General features: G+C 43.7%; 3 long non-coding RNA genes and 1 other non-coding gene across 8 annotated transcripts in view; 3 read left to right on the forward strand and 1 right to left on the reverse strand.

Annotated features, from left to right (window-relative positions):
• LOC115944636 (uncharacterized) overlaps positions 1-19,134 on the reverse strand; it is a 63,678-nt gene extending 44,544 nt beyond the window's left edge. For 2 of the 3 annotated variants that reach the window (XR_014147372.1, XR_014147371.1), the window contains exons 1-3: positions 18,900-19,134; positions 16,372-16,589; positions 14,564-14,714 (exon numbers count right to left, since the gene is read on the reverse strand). This is a non-coding gene — a long non-coding RNA (uncharacterized LOC115944636). Of the gene's footprint in view, positions 1-9,753; positions 14,715-16,371; positions 16,590-18,899 lie in introns of those variants that run through there. The other variant, XR_004079166.2, reaches the window with a different exon arrangement.
• Positions 2,382-8,281, forward strand: LOC145722810 (uncharacterized). Its single transcript, XR_014147377.1, has 3 exons — positions 2,382-2,646; positions 4,527-4,657; positions 6,638-8,281. It is a non-coding gene; the product is annotated as an uncharacterized LOC145722810 (long non-coding RNA).
• Positions 19,135-19,718: 584 nt separating the features above from the next.
• Positions 19,719-23,897, forward strand: part of LOC115944635 (uncharacterized) — a 46,579-nt gene continuing 42,400 nt past the window's right edge. For 2 of the 3 annotated variants that reach the window (XR_014147375.1, XR_014147374.1), the window contains exon 1: positions 19,827-19,967. This is a non-coding gene — a long non-coding RNA (uncharacterized LOC115944635). Of the gene's footprint in view, positions 19,968-23,897 lie in introns of all 3 variants that reach the window. The other variant, XR_014147373.1, reaches the window with a different exon arrangement.
• TRNAL-UAA (transfer RNA leucine (anticodon UAA)) lies at positions 19,889-19,970 on the forward strand. Its single transcript has one exon. It is a non-coding gene; the product is annotated as a tRNA-Leu (tRNA).

Raw genomic sequence — 23,897 nt, forward strand, 5'->3', positions numbered from 1 at the left:
GTGAATTTTGCAAGACTGTTGAACCACAGATCTGTACCTCTGAAACCAATAATGCAATATATGTTAAGAAAAAAAAAGAGAGAAGAAGATAGCAGGAGGGGAAGAATGAAGGGGGGGAATCAGAGGGGGAGACAAACCATGAGAGACAATGGACTCTGAAAAACAAACTGAGGGTTCTAGAGGGGAGGGGGGTGGGAGGATGGGTTAGCCTGGTGATGGGTATTAAAGAGGGCACGTTCTGCATGGAGCACTGGGTGTTCTATGCAAACAATGAATCATGGAACACTACATCTAAAACTAATGATGTAATGTATGGTGATTAACATAACAATTAAAAAATTTTTTAAAAAAGAAGTAAAGGCTATCTATGTTCATTATTGTTATAGCTTTCTGGTAGACTGAGAGAGCTGTTACTAATTTAGTAAATTAATAGTTATTAACTTCTGAGGAAAAAGAAATGTTTATTTTTCTGTTGATAGTCTTTAATAAAATGGAATAAAGAAACCAAGACCCATCTTCTTTGAATATTAGGGCTTTTTTTTCCTACCACACACACACACACACACACAACCATTTTCACAATGGCATTTCTATTCCTTCTTATATCCAAACATGTTCTGGAAAAGTATTAGATTTTCCGCTCAAAATGAACAGTTAAGCAGGAAGCAGGTGTTCTGTTCAATTTGGCAAGTATATTCCCCTGATCTTCCCAAGCTATGAGTCAGAAAATCCCAGAAAGTGTTAAGTTGTGGAGGCCAGGTCACAACAGACTAAAGAGAACAGTTGGCTTTTCCCACATCCTGCCCTGTTCCCCTGAAGCCCTTCCTGGCTCTGAGTGCTGTGCCAAACAGTGTGTGAGATGCTGGTGTTTTCCTCTGGAACGGCTACTCCGGTGCCCCCAAGAGGTGTGATAGAGGTTGGTTTTACCCAATCCCACAATGCTCTCTTGGCAAACTCTGAAAGTTGACCTTGGGCAAGAAGAGGAAAACTTTGTGGTAAAGCTACTAATTTCATACACTAACATCATTTAATGTACAAAATGAAAGACCCAATCACAAAGAACAATAGATCCTTCAGGGGCAGAAGGTGGAAATCTATTTCTAAAGCTATTTTCATATATGCAGTGACTCCTTCTAACTAGCCAAACGCCAAACCTTACAGTCACGGCCACAGATTATAGGCGGTGACTCCAGAAAGATCAGATATAAGAGAGATGCTCACCGACAATGCATCAGTATCCAGGATAACATGAGTTCGAATTTTTTAAAAGCAGATCAACAATTCAAAAGGATTTGAACTGTGACATCATGGGAGTGAGTTTATGGCCTTTCAGGATAATGACTTTGAAAGAAAACAGCGTTTCTTCTTGTGCTTCCTATTGATTTAAAAATAGTCCCAATGCTTTATAGTTGAATGTCATATGCACGTATTTTTCAGGCTCTACAATGTAAAATTCCTATCTTGACAGGAACCTGCAGAAGATTGTGTACAGCTTAAAAATAATAAAATAAGGTAACTGTCATCTTGGATTTTATGTATAAATCCCACCATTCTATCTTCCATCATCAGACAAATTTCCACTCCTCTCTTCGAAATATGCACAGTATCTCTAATGCAGCATGCAGTTCACTCATTTGTAATCTGGACAATAGCTTGAAACATCCATTGCCGTCGAAGTAACAGTTGACTTGCTTTTGATGGCAAGAATTGAAAATCCTTGCAATTAATAAAATGGGGCTATTAGAAACAGAAAATGAATAGGATCTAGAATGCAACCTCACCATCATTTAAATATTGGGCATCTTTATTACCATGTGCTAAAAGGAAAGATGAGATGGCCTTATACACCGGGAACTTCTGTTGTGAAGATTACGTATCTATTGGTAAGAAAGAAGGCTTTCTGACCTGATGATCTAGGTGAGACTACATAGGATGCTTTTAAACCAGTGATATCCTAAAAACTGAGGAGTGAGAAACAACTCCCCAGCACTATCATTTTCTAATTCTTTTTTTTTTTTTTAAGTAGGCTCCATGCTGGGCGTGGATGCAGGGCTCGAACTCATGACCATGAGATCGAGACCTGAGCCCAGATCAAAAGTCAGACACTTAACCGACTGAGCCACCCAGGTGCCCCTCTAATTCTTGATATTTATTTTGAAAGTATTTTTATACCCCTTTTTAATTATAAGCATCTTTAAGCTACTCTTGAACCTCTTCCATTTTTTCCTGATCTGTATCTCTGCATTTGCAAGGTCTTATAGGCAACTTTTTAGACATATCCTTCTCTCTGTATCCAGGTATCCCATAATATTCTGTAGTGGATACAAATAACAGATCATGAAAATTATATGTATATATATATATATATATATATATATATATATATAATCTCCTTATCTTTCTGTTTTCAGGTGGTCCCAGCTATGTGCATGTGCTTAGGTTTGCTGTCCCAAACAAAGCACTCTGAGCCATTTAACAGGAATATACATGTAATGCATGTGTTTCTAAATTTCCGTGTCAGGATCTTTGCACTGCCCCATCAGTGTGCTCTCCAGTTATGTGCCCCCTTTCCCTGATACCTCCTGTGGATCCTGTATTCACACTTGGGGATTGCTCTGAGCCACCATAAATCTATTATGGAACAAGGTAGGGAAAGAAGAAGGAATGAGGAAATACCCACGTCTATCAAAGCTCACTGGCTGAGGCTGAGTAGTACTTGTTTTCTAAGTGTTCTTGGAGACCGATGGTGCCTCATAGCTGTTCTACACTCATCCCTCCTGTCTCCTTGTTTTGTTCACTGTGGATTTGACACCTTGCCTAACTCTTCACTATTCACGTATTCCTGATGGTCTAGTTTCTGTTCAACTGCTTGCCCTGGACTCTGCAACCTGACTGCTATCCGTCTGCAAGTCTTCCTGGCTGTTTTTTTATTTTTTATTTTTTTAAAGATTTTTATTTATTTATTTGACAGAGATAGAGAGCACAAGTAGGCAGAGAGGCAGGCAGAGGGAGAGGGAGAAGCAGACTCTCCACTGAGCAGGGAGCCTGACGCGGGGCTCGATCCCAGGACCCTGGGATCATGACCTGAGCCGAAGGCAGACGCTTAACCGACTGAGCCACCCAGGCGCCCCTTCCTGGCTGTTTTTTGTCCCCCTGACCTTTCTTACGTACACTGCTGGTGCTACCCTGAATGTGACCCCACTTCGCTCAAAAGTCATCCCATCCCACAACAGATAGACGATAATACCCATTCGTAGAACACCTTTCAGTTTACAGGGTGCTTTGATCTCAATATTTTTCATGATAATCTTGTGAAGTAATATTACCATGTCATTTTTCAAAGAGGTGGGAACTGAGAATGCAGTCCTCTAATACTTGACAAAATTGTGTACTTGCGAGTGTCTATTTCTTACGCTCATATTACTCAGCTGCTCTCTGCATGTTCACATCAACGTCAATCTAGAAGCATAAACTGCATGATGAGATTATGCATTTTCCTTGACTGATCTCTGTAACATTAGTAAAACCTGCTCTTCCCTTGGCCTTCTGGCTCTGCATTTCTTTCTCCTACCTTTGGCTCCCACTTCTTAGTCTCCTTTACAGGTGTCCCTCCCTCTTCCCAGCCTTCACTGCAGAGCCTGCATCCATGGCCAACTTCCCTGAGCTATTTCTTTCACTCTGAGGGTTTCAAATACCACCTTTCTAAACACTAGTCGTTTCCAGATCTGTACCTCCAGCCCGGAGTTTCCAGCTGCGACCTGAGTCTGTACGTCCAACCACCTAGCAAACATTTGCAATTAGATGTCCCACCGGAGTTTCTTCTTCTTCTTCTTCTTTTTTTTTTAAAGATTTTATTTATTTATTTGACAGAGAGAGACACAGCGAAAGAGGGAACACAAGCAGAGGCAGTGGGAGAGGGAGAAGCAGGCTTCCCGCGGAGCAGGGAGCCCGATGCGGGGCTCCATCCCAGGACCCCAGGATCATGACCTGAGCCCAAGACAGTGGCCCAACGACTAAGCCACCCAGGCCCCCCACCGGAGCTTCTAATGCTAATGCTGCGTACGGACCCTGCCATCTCTCCCCCTCCCCACCTCCTCCTGTTCTTCCTATCCTGCAGGCATCATCAATCACTTTCTACCCCACTGAGCAAACCAGCGCCCTTGCCGCAGCCTTGTCTCTTTCCCACTTTGCCTCCCCGGGAATTCACGCACTTCTCTTCACACACAGCCCTTTGCCCAGGTCAGACAGGCATCCCCTCCTGCCTCGGTCACTTCAGCAGCTTCTAACTGGTCTCTGGCTTCTCGTCTTGCCTTTTTAATTCAATCTCTGTACTACAGCCATAGTACTTTTTCTTTGTTTTCTTTTTTTTCCTTTCCTTTTTTTTTTGGTTATTACTCTACTATGTTGGAATTTTTTAAATTGTGGTAAAGTGTATATATAACCTAAAATTTACCATTTTAGCCGTTTTAAAGTATATGGTTCAGTGGTGCAAAGTAAGTTTATGTTGTTGTGCCCTTAATCTCCAGAACCTTCTCATCTTGCAAAACCGAAATTCTGTACCCGTTAAACAACACCTCCCCATTTCCCCTCCCCTCAGCCCCTGGCAACGACGGGTCTACTTTCTGTCTCTGAGTTGCGACTACTCTATGCACCTCATGTAAGTGGAATCCTACAGTATTTGTCTTTCTGTGACTGGATGATTTCACTTAGCCTAACGTCCTCAAGGTTCATCCATGTTCTCGCCTGCGTCAGAATTTCTTTCCTTTTTATGGCTGAATAAGACTCCAGTGTGTATGTCGACCACCTTGGGTTTCTTCGTTCATTGGTTCATGTCCTCAGTCTGCTTAGAGCTCTGATGGTGGCCCCTTGCTGTTGGGATAAGGATGCAGGCCCCACCTGCGTCTGCAGCCTCCGCCGCCCCTGTTCGTGACCGCACCCCCTCCCCCAGCTCTGGCCGGTCCTGTGCGCTCTTCTCTGCCTGGGTCTCGGCCCAGCCTTTCTCCCCGGCGTTAGTCCGGCGGCTCCGAGAAGCCGACTGCAGCAGGGGATTCAACATGCCAAACTTCCATTCGGGGCAACGTGTTAGAGAGACGCCGGGAGAACATCACAGCTGCCTTAGTGTCCCTGCCGCGCTCAGTGACGGAGGGCGGAGAGGGGCTCGCTGGAGACGGATGGATTTCAGCGGCCACCCCTCAGCGCTGGGGCAGCCAGTGCGGTGCGTTCTTCTGGCCAGCGTGGCCCTTCTCGTCGCCAAGCACCTGTGCGTCCTCTGCGGGGCTGCTTTTTGATTTTTAAGGGCAGACAATATCATCTTATGTGGTTTTTGATCTTAGCATTCTGCATAGTATCTCTGGCTTCATAGTACTCAAATGTTTGTGGTCTGAATGCAGAAATAGAAATATTCAGAATTTGCTTTCTCTTATGACCGACTTTGTGTGTGCCTTTAAAAAATGTGTTGGCGATGGGCGCCTGGGTGGCTCAGTTGGTTAAGCGACTGCCTTCGCTCAGGTCACGATCCTGGAGGCCCCGGATGGAGTCCCGCATGGGGCTCCCTGCTGAGCAGGGAGTCTGCTTCTCCCTCTGACCCTCCTCCCTCTCATGCTCTCTGTCTCTCATTCTCTCTCTCTCAGATAAATAAGTAAAATCTTTAAAAAAAAAATGTGTTGGGGTGCCTGAGTGGCTCAGTCCATTGAGCTGCAGACTCTTGGTTTCCACTCAGGTCATGATCTCAGGGTCCTGGGATCGAGCCCTGAGTCAGGTTCCACACTCAGCAGGGAGTCTGCCTGAGGATTTTCTCTCTCTCTCTCCTTCTACCCCTCCCCCTGCTCACATTCGCACGCACTCTCTCTCAAATAAATAAATAAATCTTTAAAAAAAAATTTTAAGTAAAAAATGTGTTTATTTTATAGCATAAAGCCCAATATCTAGTCCCTGCCCAGTGGAGGGTCTGTGCAGGGTGCTGGGCCCACGGGGGTGGGAGGGAGTGTCCTGGGAGTAGGGGTAGGACTTGGTGAGGGGCGGGAGGTGGATTTGGAAAAAAACTGCATGGGAGGAAGGCACTCATCCAAGAGAAGTCTGAAAGGGCTGTGCAGAGAGAGAATGAAGGTCTGAGTCACAAGGGAAGCCAGCAGAACTGGGGGGCAAACCATGGTCCGGAAGGAATGGTTCCAGGCAGAGCCTTAAAGGTACAGACTCTGGTTGGATGCAAAGAAACTTGTAAAACAATGTTCTAATCTGGAAGGACTTATTTTCTTTTTATTCTTTCAGCCATATAAAACAAAGATTATTTTTTAAATTGGGGGACACAATGTATTGGCTTGAGTTTCAGCTACACACATTCCTCTCTACTGTCGCATCTAGCAGGGTAATTTACGCAAAATACCTTGTTCTCGGCTCCTGGGCAGAAAAGGATGTTTAGGCTGATGGCTTTGGATGTCAGTCCTGAACTGTCCTCAGTCACTGAGGTCTCTGAATAGATGAGAATGCCCTGCCATGCCTCAGCCCATTCTCCTGTCTTTCAGGAGACCTATACATACAGACTCCTTAGAGATCTATATAATGCTTATTCAGTACAAAAATGTTCAGCTGCACGTGTACTCTGAGAAAAATAACTGCAAGACCCCTCCTTTCCCTGCAGGAGCTGAAGACCAAGGAGACACTGCAATGATCCTAAACTGCCCTTCCTTTTACCTGGAGCTCAGCTGGGCTGCAAGGCTGCAGTGGGCTTGGCAGATCTACTGTTGCGGGGCCTGAGGCGCCTTCCAGCTAACAGCAGCTGGTCCTTCAGCTCTTTCAAACCACAGCTTGGGACCAAATCACGACAGGAATCTCCAAGGGTAGAGAGGATATACAAGGAATGTCACCCCTCGATAAAAAGAAATGATTTAGCCTCCATGTGACACAGACAGGAATTTCACTTGCAGCGAGGAATGCTTAACTAGTTCATTCTTTTGTCCTGCCCTGTGGTTTACCCTGGTCTAATGCACCCTTAAAAGGGCAGAGATGAGGGAACACGGTTTCTCTTCATAATCTCCATCCCTATTTTGTAATCCAAGAAACCTGTCAAACAAGAAATGTTCCTAAGTGGCAAGATGTTAAAACATGCACTTCCCCAGGAGAAAGTAAAACTGTCCGGGAAAGGGAAGAGAGTGCCTGCTCTTTTAATGTTGTAACTCATCCCTAGGGGAGCTTCTTGTGTTTGGCACCCCGCATTGACCGTTATCGATATTTGAAGTAACTCTGCAACAAGTTCTCATTTCCAAAAAGCTTCATTAGCAAAAGTTGCGCTCTTCATGCCGCTAAGAGTCTCAGTGCTACGTGGAAAATGGACCCGCAGAAGAACACACTGGAGGATGTGAACATGGTGATGAGCAACCCTTTCGTTCTTGATAAGAGACAAGAGGCTTATAGGAAATATTTTTGGAAGGAATAATCTAGTAGCAGGAATGAATTTTAGATTTAAAATAAAAAGAAAAGGGGGCGCCTGGGTGGCTCAGTTGGTTAAGCGACTGCCTTCGGCTCAGGTCATGATCCTGGAGTCCCTGGCTCGAGTCCCGCATCGGGCTCGCTGCTCGGCAGGGAGCCTGCTTCTGCCTCTGACCCTCCCCCCTCTCATGTGCTCTCTCTCTCTCATTCTCTCTGTCTCAAATAAAAAAAAATAATAATAAAAAATAAAATAAAATAAAATAAAAAGAAAGGGAGAAAGGATGACTTCTTCCTAAGATAAAAGGTGGGTCAGAAAGCAAGAGAACCCCAGGCTACCAGAAGTGCAGAGTGGAATTGGGGGGTCTGTCAAAAGTGGACCAAAAATCAGAAAGGGAAGCTGAAAATACACAAAGTAGATTTTCCTGTGATCTAACCCAGTTAATTTTCATCAATGTACTAACAAAGAGAAATTGTGAGTCAACCACTAGAGGTTGGTAAGCTTTCTTTTTTTTCTCCGTAGGCCTTGTGAGCACAGCTTGGTAAAACTGTGTATTGTATTCTCTAAAAAATTTGTTTGGGCTTAAATTCAGTGTGGTAAGTGGAATGAAAATTTTGGAAATTTCTCCTAACACCTAAAGGTCTTTGTAGATTTATGATAATCCAACGCCTTTATATTCATTTGCATATTAATTTCTCTTCCTGTTACTTTTTTTGTAAAAAAATAAAAATGTCTGCCTGTTCTTATAGTTTGATAGAATATAATTGCCAACCCTCTCTTCATCCTACTATTGCATTGTTCTTTAACAAAAACTAAAACCCAGGGAGAAGGATACTATTAAAGCCATTTAGTTTATTGTTTCTTTGCTTGGTCTGCTTTTTTACTCAGAAGAAAATTTAAAATACATATTTGCAGTCTTAAAAACAAAGTTGGTACTTGATGTTTCTCCCTCAAATGAAAACTCATGTAATTAAAGGTACCTCACACAAAACTGAACAACTCATTTACCTCCTTAAACTATATTGCAAAAACAAAAGGAAAAATTCAGTGTGAGTAGGCAACCTCCCTGACACCCAAGCTAGACTCTTTTCTGTCTGCTTGCAACACTGCTCTTACTCTCACCTTTGAAAAGCATTGTTTTGAGCAGTAGGGCTCAGCTCACAATGTATCCATCCAGCTGGGTCCTGCAAAGTGTACCATGGGATGATGCAAGAGGACACGGGCATCAGGGTGGGGCCACCCCTCTGCCTGCAATTCCCGCCTGCCCTGGGTGACGCTGTGGCATTTGCCTAAGCCATTCACTCAATAATCTTTATCTTTTGCCTGGATCTGCCCCCTGAGCTCCAGATTTTAATACCCTATTGTCTGCTTGCCCTCCCTTCTCGAATGCCCCACAGGTTCCTGAGACTCAGCATTTTGTCCTTCCTCTATGGACCTCCTTCACTTAATGGAATCATTACCTTCCCAGATCTAGAGGCAAAACATCAGAATCACCTTCACTGTCCACAGCCTGATGAAATGAAATTTAAATTGTTGCTGATGCTAAAGAGAGAGAGAGAGATTAATATTTGTGGACTATTTCGTGGTTAGCATAATCCGAAACGCATACCAGGTACTTGAGGTGCGGTGTGAAGGCTGCTACAATTTCCTGTCTGGACTTTCTTAATTGACCCAGCATGAAAGTGTTTCACAGGGCGCCTGGGTGGCTCAGACAGTTAGGCGTCTGCCTTCGGCTCAGGTCATGATCCCAGGGTCCTGGGATCGAGTCCTGCATCGGGCTCTCTGCTCCTTGGGAGCCTGCTTCTCCCTCTGCTTCTCTCTCTCTCTCTCTGTCTCTCATGAATAAATAAATAAAATCTTTAAAAAAAAAAAAAAAGAAAGTGTTTCACGGATCAGGAATTGTATTTTGATTTACATTTAAATTGATATAATCCTTCGTGTTAATGTAGTTGATCATTCAATAAATGTCTATGGGCACCAGGGTGGCTCAGTCGGTTAAGCGTCTGACTCTTGGTTTCGGCCCAGGTTGCGATCTCATGGGTCCAGGGATCAAGCCCCAGTGGGACTCCCTGCTCAGTGGGGGCCTGCCTGAGATTCTCTCCCTCCGCCCTGCCCCCAGACTCACTCTCATGCTCTCTCTCGCTTTCAAATAAATAAATAAATCTTTAAAAAAATGAATGTCTACCAGGTGCAGATCCGATACTAATTCATTTGGGTTTAAACTTTCACACATATTTCTTTTACATAGGTAAGCTACCCAGGACAGCTTCTGCAGGCCTGGTATCCCTGCATCATGTTTAATGGTTCCTTTTCTCATTTTCACAAGTGTCTGTGTTTGGATGACAAATTATATGGTCACCCAACATATATCTGATATATATAATCTGGATGTCCCCTTGTTTGACAGTTTTCTAAGCTGACCCTGCCCTTTAATATCTAACCAGTTTAGGGGTGCTTGTGGGGCTCAGTGAGTTAAGCGTCTGACTTTGGCTCAGGTCATAATCTCAGGATCCTGGGATGGAGCCCGCTGTCCAGCTCCCGACTCAGTGGGAGTCTGCCTGTTTCCCTCCCCCTCTCTCTCCTCTCCCCTCCCATTCCCCCTGCTTTTGTGCCTATGGGTGCGCCCTCTCTCAAATAAATAAAATATTTTTAAAAATTAAAATAAAATCCAACCAGTTTAGTCTGAGCCCCCATTCTGAGTGGCTGCAGAAAGACCCTGCCTTTTGTTAGACTGTCCCTCTCCTCGGTGTGAAGCCCATGGAGACCGAGGATGTGTTCTTTCTTTCCTCACTGCCTCTTCCTGAGGCCATATTTCTTACTAGCCAAAAACACAAAGTAAAATAAATATCCCTAAGGACAAATGAACAATTTAAAGTAAAATATCACAAGGAAGGGAGAAAATTAAGAAAAATTAAAATGTAGAAATTAAAATATAAGGGTTAAACTACAAACGTAGTGAAAACAAGCTGTCACAAGATCCAACGATCACATCTAATTATAAGATAAAAATTAAAAGCTACCACACGTAAAATAAAATAAAAACACGAACATAGATTTAAAAAATCCTCAACTAAACTGGGAATAAGCAAAAATTCAAAAGGATGAAAAAGCAAGAATATTTTTAATGGAAATATAAAGGCGATGTAAGGGAAACAAGATAGAGGCTGAACACTTGAAGAATGAAGAACTAAAACAGGAATGGGGGAAGTTAGATAAAATGAATGAAATGAGATAACACATGTAAAATGCTTCTCACAGTGAAGTGACATTGCCACAGTGCTCCATAAAACAAAATTTGTCTCTAATAAAGTTGGAAAACAAAAGATGAGGTCGGAAAGAGGGGAGCAGGGAGTAAAGAGCCCCACTGGAAGAAGCCAAGTGTCCCTGGCAAAATGCCCACTGAGACTTCCCAGTACTTGGCTCCCCGAGAGCTGGGGGATAGAAGGCAGAGGCATTACAAGCTCCTTTCCCCTGCCCTTTGTCCCGTGTCCCCTCACACGTCTTTATGGTATCTATGACCCACAGCTGTCTGAAAGAGCCTCACCACAAAAAATTTTGGGAGAGTCAGGGTTGGTTAACTTCACACATGCTCAGCCACCAACTGTGTTCTTTGAAATCCAGAAGAATGGCATGCTCAGGTATCTAAAAGTGTCTGGCAAAAGAAAAGGGGGGTGAGGGGCGCCTGGGTGGCTCTGCCTTTGGCTCAGGTCATGATCCCGGAGCCCTGGGATCGAGTCCCACATGGGGCTCCCTGCTCAGCGAGGAGTCTGCTTCTCTCTCTCCCCCTTCACGCCACTCGTGCTCTCTCTGTCAAGTAAATAAATAAAATCTTTAAAAATAAAAATAAAAAAAGTGTCTGGCAAGTATTTGGTAATCCCCAATGTAAGCAAACAGATGGCTTTTCATTCTCACCTTCAGATGAGAAAATATATCCTAGTGCTGATGGTGTTTAGTGATAATATGATCACTAATTTAAATAATGAAAATCTATGCTATATTTCTTCATAATATAACTGAGATAAAGAATGGGTGTTAAAGTAACCTGGATGTTGAAGCATTTAACTGATGTTGAAACAAAGGGGTGTTAGAATAATGTTGTAGTAATCAAAACAGTATGGTACTGGCACAAAAACAGACACACAGATGCATGGTACAGAATAGAGAGCCCAGGGCGCCTGGGTGGCTCAGTTGGTTGAGCGACTGCCTTCGGCTCAGGTCATGATCCTGGAGTCCCGGGATCGAGTCCCGCGTCGGGCTCCCTGCTCGGCAGGGAGTCTGCTTCTCCCGCTGACCCTCCCCCCTCTCATGCTCTCTCTGTCTCATTCTCTCTCAAATAAATGAATAAAATCTTTAAAAAAAAAAGAGAGCCCAGAAATAAACCCTTGCATATATGGTCAATTAATCTATGGCAAAGGAGGCAAGAATATGCAATGGGGAAAAGACAGTCTCTTCAACAAATGGTGCTGGGAAAACTGGACAGCAACATGCAAAAGAATGAAACTGGACCACTTTCTTACACCATACATGAAAATAAACTCAAAATGGGCTAAAGAATTTATAAAACTCCTAGAAGAAAACACAGGCAATCATTTCTCTGACATCAGCAGTAGAAACATTTTTTAAGATGTCTTCTCTGGCAAGGGAAACAGAAGCAAAATTAAACTGTGTGACTATACCAAAATTAAAAGCTTTTGCACAGGGGCCCCTGGGTGGCTCAGTCGGTTAAGCGGCTGCCTTCGGCTCAGGTCATGATCCCAGGGTCCTGGGATCAAGCCCCGCATTGGGCTCCCTGCTCAGCGGGAAGCCTGCTTCTCCCTCTCCCACTCCCCCTACTTGTGTTCCCTCTCTCGCTGTCTCTCTCTGTCAAATAAATAAATAAAATCTTAAAAAAAAAAAAAAGCTTTTGCACAGTGACAAGGCAATCTACTGAATGGAGAAGATATTTGCAAATGATATAGTCAATAAGGGGTTATATCCAAAATATATAAAGAACTTCTACAACTCAACACCAAAAAAACTCAAATAATCTGATGAAAAATGGGCAGAAGACCTGAACAGACATTTTTCCAAAGAAGACCTACAGATGGCCAACAGACAAATGAAAAGTGTGCAACATCACTCATAATCAGGGAAATGCAAATCCAAAGCACAATGAGTTTCACTTCACACCTGTCAGAATAACTAAAATCAGGGCGCCTGGGTGGCTCAGTCGTTAAGCGTCTGCCTTCGGCTCAGGTCATGATCCCAGGGTCCTGGGATCGAGTCCCACATCGGGCTCCCTGCTCTGCAGGAAGCCTGCTTCTCCCTCTCCCACTCCCCCTGCTGTTCCTGCTCTCGCTATGTCTCTCTCTGTCAAATAAATAAATAAAATCTTTAAAAAAAAAAAAAGAATAACTAAAATCAAAAAGATAAGAAATGACATTTTACTGAGGATGCGGAGAAAAAGGAATCCGGGTGTGCTGTTAGTAGGAATGCAAACTGGTGCAGTCACTGTGGAAAACAGGATGGAGTTTCCTCAAAAAATTAAAAATAGAACTGCCCTATGATCCAGTAATTTCACTACTGGGTAGTCACCCAAAGAATAGGAAAACACTAATTTGAAGTTATATACACACCCTTATGTTTATTGCAGCATGACTTACAATAGCCAAGATATAAGAGCAACCCATAGATGAATGGATAAAGATGCGGTATATAGACACAATGGAATATGACTCAGCCATTAAAGAGAATGAGATCTTGCCATTTGTAACAACATGGATGGATCTAGAGGGTATAATGCTAAGTGAAATAAGTCAGACAGAGATAGACAAATACCATACGATTTCACTCATATGTGGAATTTAAGAAACAAACAAATGAACAAAGAAATTAAAAAAGAGACAAACGAAAAAACAGACTCCTAAGTATGGAGAACAAACTGGTGGTGGCCAGAGGGGAGGTGGGTTGGGGGATGGGTGACATAGGTGAAGGAGATCAAGAGTACACTTATCTTGAGCACTGAGTAATGTACAGAATTGTTGAATCATTATATTGTATGCCTGAAACTAGTATCACTGCATGTTAATTATACTTCAATAGAAAATAAAATAAAAGAAGATAAAAGAAAAGAAAAGAAAAAAATGGGTTTAAAAGTAACCTGGACTTTGAAGCATTCAAGTGATGTTGAAATAAAAGGGTGTTAGAATGATGCTAGGAAGTGAAAGACTTCTGGTAAAGTCAAAGTAAAGATTCTCTTCAGGACAAGGCACACCTTAGGAGGAGGCAGTTTCAGGGTTCCACACAACAATTGATATGCCTCTTTAAATACAAGAAGACAACAAGTATACCCAAGAGAAAGAGGTAAGTGTTAAGAAATCAAGCCAAAGGTGGGGAATCAATTGAGGAAGCGCCTTTGCAGGAATACTGTGGAGCCCTTCATGCATTCCACATGTACTGTAGGGGCCCTCGGGAATGCTTCGGGTCAGGAATGCTTTGGCAGAAACCCTACTGTGATAACGGAGACTCTAAAACCTGGTTCTGCCTCAGATCACCCAACCCAAGTGTGCATTCAAGAAGTTGGGGTGAGGCTCGAGAATTTGCATTTCCAACAAATTCCCAGGTGTTCCTGTCATTCCGAGAGCCACTGGCTTCTATTTAAAGACATGTTCATTTGCTTGAATAAGAAGCAGATTGGAGGTGTGTGGTTTCTGGTTGGCCGTGGCTCACTAAGGTCTTTAAGGGCAAGGTCTCTCTCTAATTTACCCTTCTGACACCTTTGGGCATTAGCTGATTATCCCTAGGCTTGTCCCCTCATGGTCACAGGATGGCTAACACAGCTCCAATAATTTCACCTTCACACCATCTCATTGAAGGCAAGGAGAAAAAAGGAAGGAATAGTACAAGCTTTTCACTTCCCTAGGCTTTGTTTTTTTATCCAGAACGAACATCTTTTTCAGAACCCCCACCCAACTTTCCTTATCTCTCATTGGCCAGAACTGGATCACTTATTCCTGCCCAAACTCATTATTGGCATAATGGATGACATGATAATCACCTTAGACCAATAATAATTTGTCCCCTGGGACAGGGAGAGGCAGCTACCTTGCCTGAAATCAAAACAGGAATGGCTGTTCAAAAAGTAACAAATATTGGAGGCACCTGGGTGGCCCAGTGGGTTGAATGTCAGATTCTTGATTTCGGCTCATGTCATGATCTCAGGGTCGTGGGATCACCAGCATCAGCCTCGGAGCTCAGCTTGAGTCTGCTTGAGATTCTCTCTCCTTCTTCCTCTGTCCCTCCCCCACCTTCTCTGAAATAAATAATAAATAAAATCTTTTTTTAAAAAAAGTAACAGATATTGACTATCACCCCAACAGGAGCCTACCTCCAGCCAACCACCCAGCTAGATATTTTGCATACATTAATTCACTGAATTCTCACATTTTCTCCGAAGTAGACATTATTATTCTCATTTTACAGGTGAGGAAACTGAGACTTGAGGAGGTTGAGTATTTTACTCACACAGCTAGGAAAAATTTGGAATTGGAACTAGGTCTATGATTCCACAGTCTAAACAGTACCCTTACGTTACGATCTCCTGCTGCCTCTTGTTTTAGCTAGAGCTCAGAGAAATTGTTGCTGTCATAAATGACAGCCCTTGATTTCAGACAAAAAGGCTGATTTATATGCTGCTTACTATAGAGGATACATGTGTACTATATCTCACAAGATTTGATACAAAAATTTAAATCTACGAGTACTTAAACAGAAAATCCTGTCACCAAGAATAATATATTCTTAATGATATGACATAGCTTAATTTTTATTATGATAAACAAGATCCGGCAGAGTGAGAAAGATGCTTCTAAAAGTGTAATTTGGAACTTCCCGAGTTTTGTACACTCATATTTTCAGGAAAGTCTAACTTATACTTACTCATTTCACTTTACAATTAGATGTGCGGTGGGAAAGGAGGATTTATGTGGAGTCTTGGAGGAGAATTAGGTGGATAAAAGCAGCATGGGACATCGACAGATGAACGGATAAAGAAGATGCGGTTCATATATACAATGGAATATTACTCAGCCATCAGAAAGGATAAATATTTACCATTTACATCGACATGGATGGAACTGGACAGCATTATGATGAGTGAAATAAGTCAGTCAGAAATTGATTCATGAGATTATTCACTTATATGTGGAACATAAGAAACAGCGCAGAGGATCATAGGGGAAGGGAAGGAAAACTGAATGGGAAGAAATCAGAGAGACAACCATGAGAGACTCTTAACTCTAGGAAACGAACTGAGGGTTCGTGGAGGGATGGGGTAACTGGGTGATGGACATTAGGGAGGGCATACGATGTGATGAGCACTGGGTGTTATACGCAACTGATGAATCATTGAACATTACACCTGAAACTAATGATGTATGTGTTGGCTAGTTGAATTTAAATTTTAAAAAAATGAGAAAAAAAAAGCAGCATGGGAAAGGCAGAGGAGAGACAGAAAATGGCTTAGTATCTTCAAGGGACAAGCGGTTCCCAACTTGTATAACTGGGATTTCAGGGGTGGTGGAAAGGGGTAACTCATGCTACTTTAACTTTTAATGTGAATCTGTTTTAGGAAAGATATTTTCATTCTGAAAAAATAAAGAGAGAGAGAAGTCAGTGTAGAAGCCACACATCAGAGGATTCTGGGGGAAAAACTGAAAGTAAATGGGTAATCCATTCAAGAGTTGAAGAGCAAATGGGAAAAGGAACATTGGATGTTTGCAAAGGGGTCAGCAAGATTATTCTTTTAAAATATATATGTGAAAACAAAATATATGCTCATGAATATATCATCCACGCTAGAAAAACTAGCTGGTATGTGTATTAGTCATCTATAGCTGCATAAAAATAACATAAAACTTAGCAGCTAATAATTCATTTAAATAAATAAATAATATTTATTATTATCTTACATAGTTTCTGAGGGTCAGGAAATCAGAGCTTGGCTGGTGGTTCCGGTTCAGGGTCTCTTATAAGGTTGTAGTCAAGATGTTGGCTACAGTTATCAGAAGGTTCGACTGGGCAGGAGGATCCATTACCAAGTTTGCTCATCCGGGACCTCGGTTCCTTGCTGGGTGCTCTTCACCACATGGGCCTCTCAAAGGGCTGCTCATGAAATGACTGTTCGTTTCTGCCGGAGGAAAAGATCCAAGGGAGAGAAACCAAGACATTAGCAGCATTGATAACCTAGTCTCTGAGGTTGTATATCACCTCTTCTGTTTTATTCTATTCGTTAGAAATGAGTCGTTGGATTCAGCCCACATTGCAAGGGAAGCTCCATCTCTTAAAGGGAGGACTGTCAAAGCATTTGTGAACACATTTTTAAATCACCAAAAAAAATGCATAAAGAATATCATGGCTTAAATAAACACACATGCACAGTGAAAAATACTTTAGAGTAAAACATTTGCCCATAAGAAGTATGTCAAATGCAATTTCCTGAATGTGAAGCCATTTCAATGTTGCAGAATTTGTCTTAATATTGTCACTTGCTTCCTAATATTGTCAGTTATAACAAATGTCACTGCATAGTGCTTTTCACATTTTGTTCCAACACTCAAGTGGATATTTGTCATGCCTTGCAGTTGCCAGCATCTTCTGAACACCCTTCTGATGTTTGGGGAATGCCTGCTTCCTAAGGTAGAAAAGCCAGGACTTTGCTTCCTAACCTTCCTGTGGCTGGGACCTCCGGATACAACTTGTGTTCCTCTACCCAATTGACATCCCAGGAAGGATGTCAATTTGGAAAAGGGCAGCATCGCCCAGGATCAGGTTGCCAATAAGGAGGAGGGAAAGAACTCCAGTGATGGACTCACACTTGGACTCTTCATCTCAAGATGCTGCTTTCCCGTGCTGGCTTTCGTATCAGAGAGCCTATTTCTATGTAACATTCCACTCCCCGACTGCGGAACTCCACTACACTATCCCAGTATATCAGTCTCAGAGTTTTCATTAACTACTGTTTCATTAAAAAAACAAACAAAAACTTAGTGGCACAAAAAATATATATATATAACATTTTTATTCTGCCCATAGAGTCTGTGAGTTAGAAATTGGAAAAGGATACTGTAGCTTGTCCCTGTTCCATGATCTGGGGACTTAGCTGGAAAGATTCAACAGCTGGGTCCCTTGATGGCGATGTGCTAGATTCAACTGAAGGCTCATTCACTTATATTTGCAGCAATTAATATTGACTGTTGGTTGGGGCTGTTGGCTGGTAAAAGTACATGCGGCTACTTGGGCTTTGTCACGGTTTGGTGGCTGGGTTCCCAGAGCAAGAATCCCAAGAGAACAAGGTGAATGACCTCAGAAGTCACAGAGCGCCCCTCTGCCACAGACCCAAGGCTTCCCAAGTTCAGTGAGGAAGAACACAGACTCTATGTTTTGACAGTATGGGTGTCGAAATCACAGTGGAGGAAGATGAAGTCACACGTGGGGTGGGAGATATTGTTGTGGTCCTCTTGGGAAAAATATAGTCTGCCACTCAGCAGACGAAAATTTTCTCTTCTGCAATAGCTCAGTTACCTGCATCTCTGACTAGACTAATCTGTGTTCCTGCCCATCCTTAAACAGCGGCCAAAGAAATTTAATACATCTCAAGGCCGCCGAGGAGGAACTTGGGTACCCTATGGTGTGGCAGGGTTGTTCAGAACTGGTTTATACCAGAGGCTTTTTGGAGGCTAAGTCTGGGGTTAAATAAAACTATCTTTCAGATAGTATATTGCCGTGTTCCAGAAGATCATGGAGGATTTGATGGCTGGATGGTGGGGAAGGTCTGTAATGGCCTTGAGGTGCAGGGAGCATGTCTAGGAGGCATCTTCTTATATTTGGGTGAGTTTGTAACTGGGCTTCTTAAACCTGAACATGGTGATATAAACACTTGCTATACAGGCTTGTTAAAAAAAATCAGATTAGATAATATATGTAAAGAGCTTAGAGCAATGACTGCCACATAGTGAGTACTTAGTACATTCTTTTATTATTACCATTTTAAGTACTCTGAAAGCCCAATTTTATGAAATCTGATGCTTCTTGACGATTTGGTGCGGTAAGATGGACTTGGCAGTAGGAGGGGGTGATCCTGTGTCATCACCCCATGGATGTCTCTAGACCCCCGCAGAATCTAAGTTCCCCTTCTTTTCTCGGCAGAGCCGGCCAGGTCTAATGCTCTGGTCGGCGTGCTCGGGTGGGCCAGGCCTCGCGCTCAGTAGAGGGGATACGGTTGAGGCTGGGACGCAGACGCACGCCCCATTGTGAGGTACACCTCACAGTGTTAGGTGGCCAAGTGAGTAGGGGCAATTCCACCGGCTGTTGCCCGGAAGAGGGGCCGTCCATGTTCTTAGCTGGAACTCAGAGGCTGAGTGACAGCCTCCCCAGGTCAGGGCAATATGCCCGGGGGTCACAGAAGTTCGAGGAGGTAGCAGGGCCGTGGGTTTCTTACCATGTGACCCAGCGGGTGACGAGCCAGTCGGTGAGGTCCCACACAGTAAGGTGAAACTGTGAAGTCTCCCGGATGATAGAAGTTCTTGGTCAAAGGCAGCCGCCTACGCTGTAGGAACCAGGGCGTGGCCGCCGGATTGCGCTCAGGCCCCCGGCTCCCCGACTGCGGAACACCTGAGCCTTGGCTCTGTGGTAGGTTCGAGGTCCCGGGTGGTGGGGAACGCAGTGGCAGTCCTGGGAAAGGAGGTGACAGGACAAACGGAATCTCCTGTGCACAGAATGGAGGGAGAGCATTGCAGAACCATGAAGAGAACCCAAACTTCCAAGTGCGCAAGTGGATCGTGGGAACAAGGCCCTCGCTGCCCCTGAGGCCGTGCAGCCAGCAGGTGTGGTGCCCGCAGCCAGCGGGAGGGCCACTTGTACCACACTCCCTGCATGTGGCGTGGCGCGGTACAGACACGAATTTCTACAAACTTCCTTCCTGTGTGAGTTGTGAGGAAGAAAAGCGGTGCTGCTGCCCGTGCCACTAATTCCTTGAAGTTTATTCTATTCAGAATAAAACCAACCAAAGCCCACCCTCGGGGCTCCGTCCCTGCGCCCCCATTCCCGCGCGCCTCCAAAACGTGCCGGAGGAATCCCGAAGTTTACGAGTGTGTTTGTTTCCCGCGCCCGCGCCCCTCGAAACCGAAAGCACAACGGGCTGCGCCCGAGTTCCCCCCGGAGCGAGCAGCCGAGCGCCGCCGCCAGCAGCGCGCCGAACTCGGCTGCAGTTGCCCTCGCTGCCGCGCCGGGCCGGGGGCAACAGTGAGCTGCGGCGGCGGCGGCGGTGGCGGCGGCGGAAAACGGAGGCTCTGGCGGGGAGGTCGCTCCAGCTCCGGATGGGAAAACCGGGAAAGCGGCAGCGAAGGATCCTCAGAAATTCTTGAGGGAGGGTGCGAGGACGATGGAATACAGCTTGTAGGAAGAGTGAAAAGCAGACCGTTCGCCTGAACCAGGATGGCCGAGTGGTTAAGGCGTTGGACTTAAGATCCAATGGACAATGTCCGCGTGGGTTCGAACCCCACTCCTGGTAGATGTTTGCTTTTTGCTTTTTTTTTTTTTTTTTTTACTTAAAAATTTTATTTATTCGTTGACCAAATTTCACCGAGCACACCATGCCTTGGGCCCAAGAATTCCGCCTTCTAGCTGGGAGAGACGCACCCTTCCCCACTCCTCCCCCAACACACACGTCGCGCGGCCTCGCTTCCCGCCGGCGGGAGACGACGCGGCGAGCGAGTTGGGCGAGGGCCAGCGGGCTGGGGTTGGGGGCTTGCGGGCCGGCGGGCCGGGGGGCTTGCGGGCGGGCCGGGGGTGGGGGGGTGGCGCGGGCGGGCGTCCGGCGGGCGTGGGGCTGGCGGGCCGGCCGGCGGGGGGGCGCGGGCGGGCGTCCGGCGGGCTGGGGGCTGGCGGGCCGGCGGGCCGGCGGGCGGGGAGGCGTGGGGCGCGGGCGGGCGTCCGGCGAGCGTCTCGCCGGCCGGGGCTGCGCGGCGTCAGCGGCTCGCTGGGCCGAGCCGGGGTGGGGACTCGGCGGCGCAGCCGGGCTCGGGTTCCCGGCTGCAGAGCGAGAGCCGGCCGGGCGGGGGCGGGCGCCTCTGCTGTGAAAGCTTAGTTAGAAAGCTGCCCCTGCAGAAAAGTCAGATAAATCTCTCCCATTTTCCTTTTAGCAAAATTAATTGTGTGCACGTAGTTCTTCCATTAGCTCCTGGAAGGCGGAGACAGTATGCATCACAGCTCTAAAATCTTAGGACTCTAACTTGCATTCGGCTTAGAATTTTAAAATACTAACGGCATGGTCTACTTTGTTTTTTAATACTTTTTAAATATGAAAGTAATCTAAAACCTAGAGGAAAAAGTTGCAACTACAGTGCAAAGAACACTTAAAAAAATCATTTGACAATAAGATACCGACGAGATGCTCCAATACAACCATTAAAATCAGGAAATTAATGATAATTTACTACATCTACTGCCCAAACCGCATTCAATCAATCACTGGTTGTCGTTTGTAGTAAAAAGCTCCTGTTCAGAATAATGTATTGCATTTCCTGTCACATCTCCTTAGGCTTCTTCAATCTGTAACAATTCCTCGGTGTCTTCTGACTTTCATGATCGGGACACTTGTGAAGACGACAGGCCAATCATTTTGTAGAATGTCCCTTTGTCAGTTTGGATTTGTCTGATTAGATTCAGGTTGTGTTTCTGTAGCAAGAGTATCACAGAAGTATCACATTGCATCCTCTAGGTGGAGTGATTTTGATGTGTCCTGTTAACTGAACTTAATTCACTTGATTAAGCCTCTGCCAGGCTTCACCACTATAAATTCACTCTTTTTCCCTTTGTGATTAATACATATTTTGGGAGAAAGTGCTTTGAAGCTATATAAATATCCTAACTCATCAAACTTTCCATTTTATTCAGGTATTTATGGAATCATAAGTAATCTAAGTATGCACTTATGGTATCCTATTTGAATAAATGGTTACAATCCATTCTATATTTGTTTGATGCTCACAGTGTCCCAGATTTGGTCAGTGGGAAACCATTTAAGCTGACTTTTGACATGTCTCCATCATTCTTTAGCACTTCCTTACTTCCTAGTCCAACATATTCCATGCTTACCTTGTATTTTCTGTGACCCAGTCCTAGAATCAGCCATTTTCAAAAGATCCTTGGTTCTCTTTAGCAGAGAATGGTAATTAGAAACCAAGACCTCAGTCTAGATGTGCTCATACTTTTGATGTGTTACTGTTCCCAGGCTGTCTGAGTGAACAGAATTAGGGACTGTGTATGTATGTGTGTGTGTATGTGCATATTTATATTTACCTACTCTCTACTTATATTTATATCCAGGAGTTTATACCAACACCTCCAATTCTGTTGCACCATCGTAGATTTTGTTTTAGTTTTTCTATCCATATTTGTAATTCCCTAAGCTTGCCAATGTATAATTTACCTTGCTTGAGCCTATCTAATGGCTTTAGAATTGAATTGTTCAAGAAGGGAAGGAAAGAGGAAAAGAAAGAGTGTCTAAGTAGTTTGGAAATGAGCATCCTGCCAGCATCTGAGAACCGGCTATGAGCCAGTCACTGTTAGACACTTGGGATGTGCAGATAAATAACCCAGCATCTGTCTCACAGAGCTCAGTTAGTGAGGGATAGATTTTAATGAGCCACATTTACAATGACAAAATATGAATTATGTCCCAGATGCTAAAGGAGCAGTGTGGGAAGCCCTCTTTCCCAGAGTGTCAGCTTTAGTTGGGAATGAAAGGAAGAGAAGTAGGGCTCTGGGAGGGGAGGGAGAGAGGTACAGGTGAGGTAAGCCATCTTGAAACCATGAAGTATGGTCTCTGAAGTCCACTAAAGAATTCAAAACAAGAAACAACCTGATTAGTGTTGCATTTGGAAGTTTCTCTATCGACATAGAAACTCTTGGTCTGTCTGTATAGGTTTGGAAGAGGGGGAGCATATTGAATTGGAAGGAAATATTTTTGGGTGAAGATTACTTAATTCAGTCCATAGCCAATTCAACTGAGCTCAGTGTCCCTCTCCCTTTCTCCTTAAAGGCCAAGCAAGAGAAAAAAAAACAAACAAACAAAACCATATTGATTTGAAGCCTTTCCAGCTTGAGCATAGGAGCTTGTGCTAATTTAAGTGTTCGTCTTACTATGTTCAAGTGCAAATATGGAACAGTTCTACCAAGAATAGGGAAAGAGTAGTGTGGAGTTTTACTTTGTTTCTTTGAAACTATATTGTAAGTCAGGCTTCTAGTTTGTATTAACCAGTTACTTTGCATTAGCAGAGATAGTAAAAGACTCATGAGTATTCTTCTTAAGATTGTTGAAATTCTGCCACATTACTCTGAGATGCCACAAAGAGGGATGAAATGATGTCTGAAGACTGCTGGTCTAGAAACAAGAGAATCTATTAGATAGATCCGAGGGCACTGAATCACAAGTTTTCTATTGATTAGTATGTAGGGCCTACTTAACCACAATCTTCACATACTAATTTAGGTGGAATCTTTTACTTTACTATTTCCTTCTCTGCATAATGTTTTATCACTGGTTTTCTCTCATTAGCAGGATTCTCTAACTGAATTTTGATTTACTGCAGCAAACATGAAGAATACAATTCAATTTATAAACGTTCAAATCACATGGTGACTCAGTAGAAAGAACCCAGGCTTTGGGGTAAGACAGGTTTCCCAATTTTCTCAGGCTACTAGTCTGCCTTTTCCCATTTGCAAATAGGAAAATAATACTTACCCCACTGAGTGGTTGTAAAGCTAAATGAACTATAATAACGCCTTCTTAATGATAATAATAAAAACAAGCATTATTAATATTATTAATTTATATTGTTCTCATAATAATGCCTTCTCACAAAAGTAGGTGTTTCATACCTCTCAGTTCTCTTCCCTTTTCTGGAGCCACTCTTTGTGGGAAGTACAGAAGAACCACACTGTGCAAGTGGGAAGAAGTCTTACCTTGCATGTAAAAACCATTTTGCAATTTTTCAAAAACACTTTTACATTCATGATCTCCCTGGACAGACAAGTTCATACAAGACTCATTGTACATAGGTGGTGGATACAATTATACACTCCCATCTTCTTCCATACATATAAAACGTAATGTTTTCTTTCACTCAAAATTATATACAGAGAGCTAGAGAACGTCAATAGTTCTTAAAAATCGAAATCCTGTCCTAAAATGTAGCAGCATCTTTACTTTCCCATGAAAAGTAGGCCTGTTATATTAGACTCTTTGTTTTTAAAAATTCGTAAAAAATTTTGAATTTGAATCATTTGTGGGTATACCACCGCTAAGTTTAGACTGATTTTCCAATAATTGTTTTAACAATAAGAAATCAAGTCACTACTTAATTTGAATTACAAATTATGAGTATGGGTTTGTAAGCATTCTCTATGTGGGTTTGAACAAGTTGTAAGTTACTCA

The sequence above is a fragment of the Leptonychotes weddellii genome, chromosome 8, assembly GCF_054177405.1.
Source record: "Leptonychotes weddellii isolate Sample4059 chromosome 8, ASM5417740v2, whole genome shotgun sequence".
Lineage (NCBI taxonomy): Eukaryota > Metazoa > Chordata > Mammalia > Carnivora > Phocidae > Leptonychotes > Leptonychotes weddellii.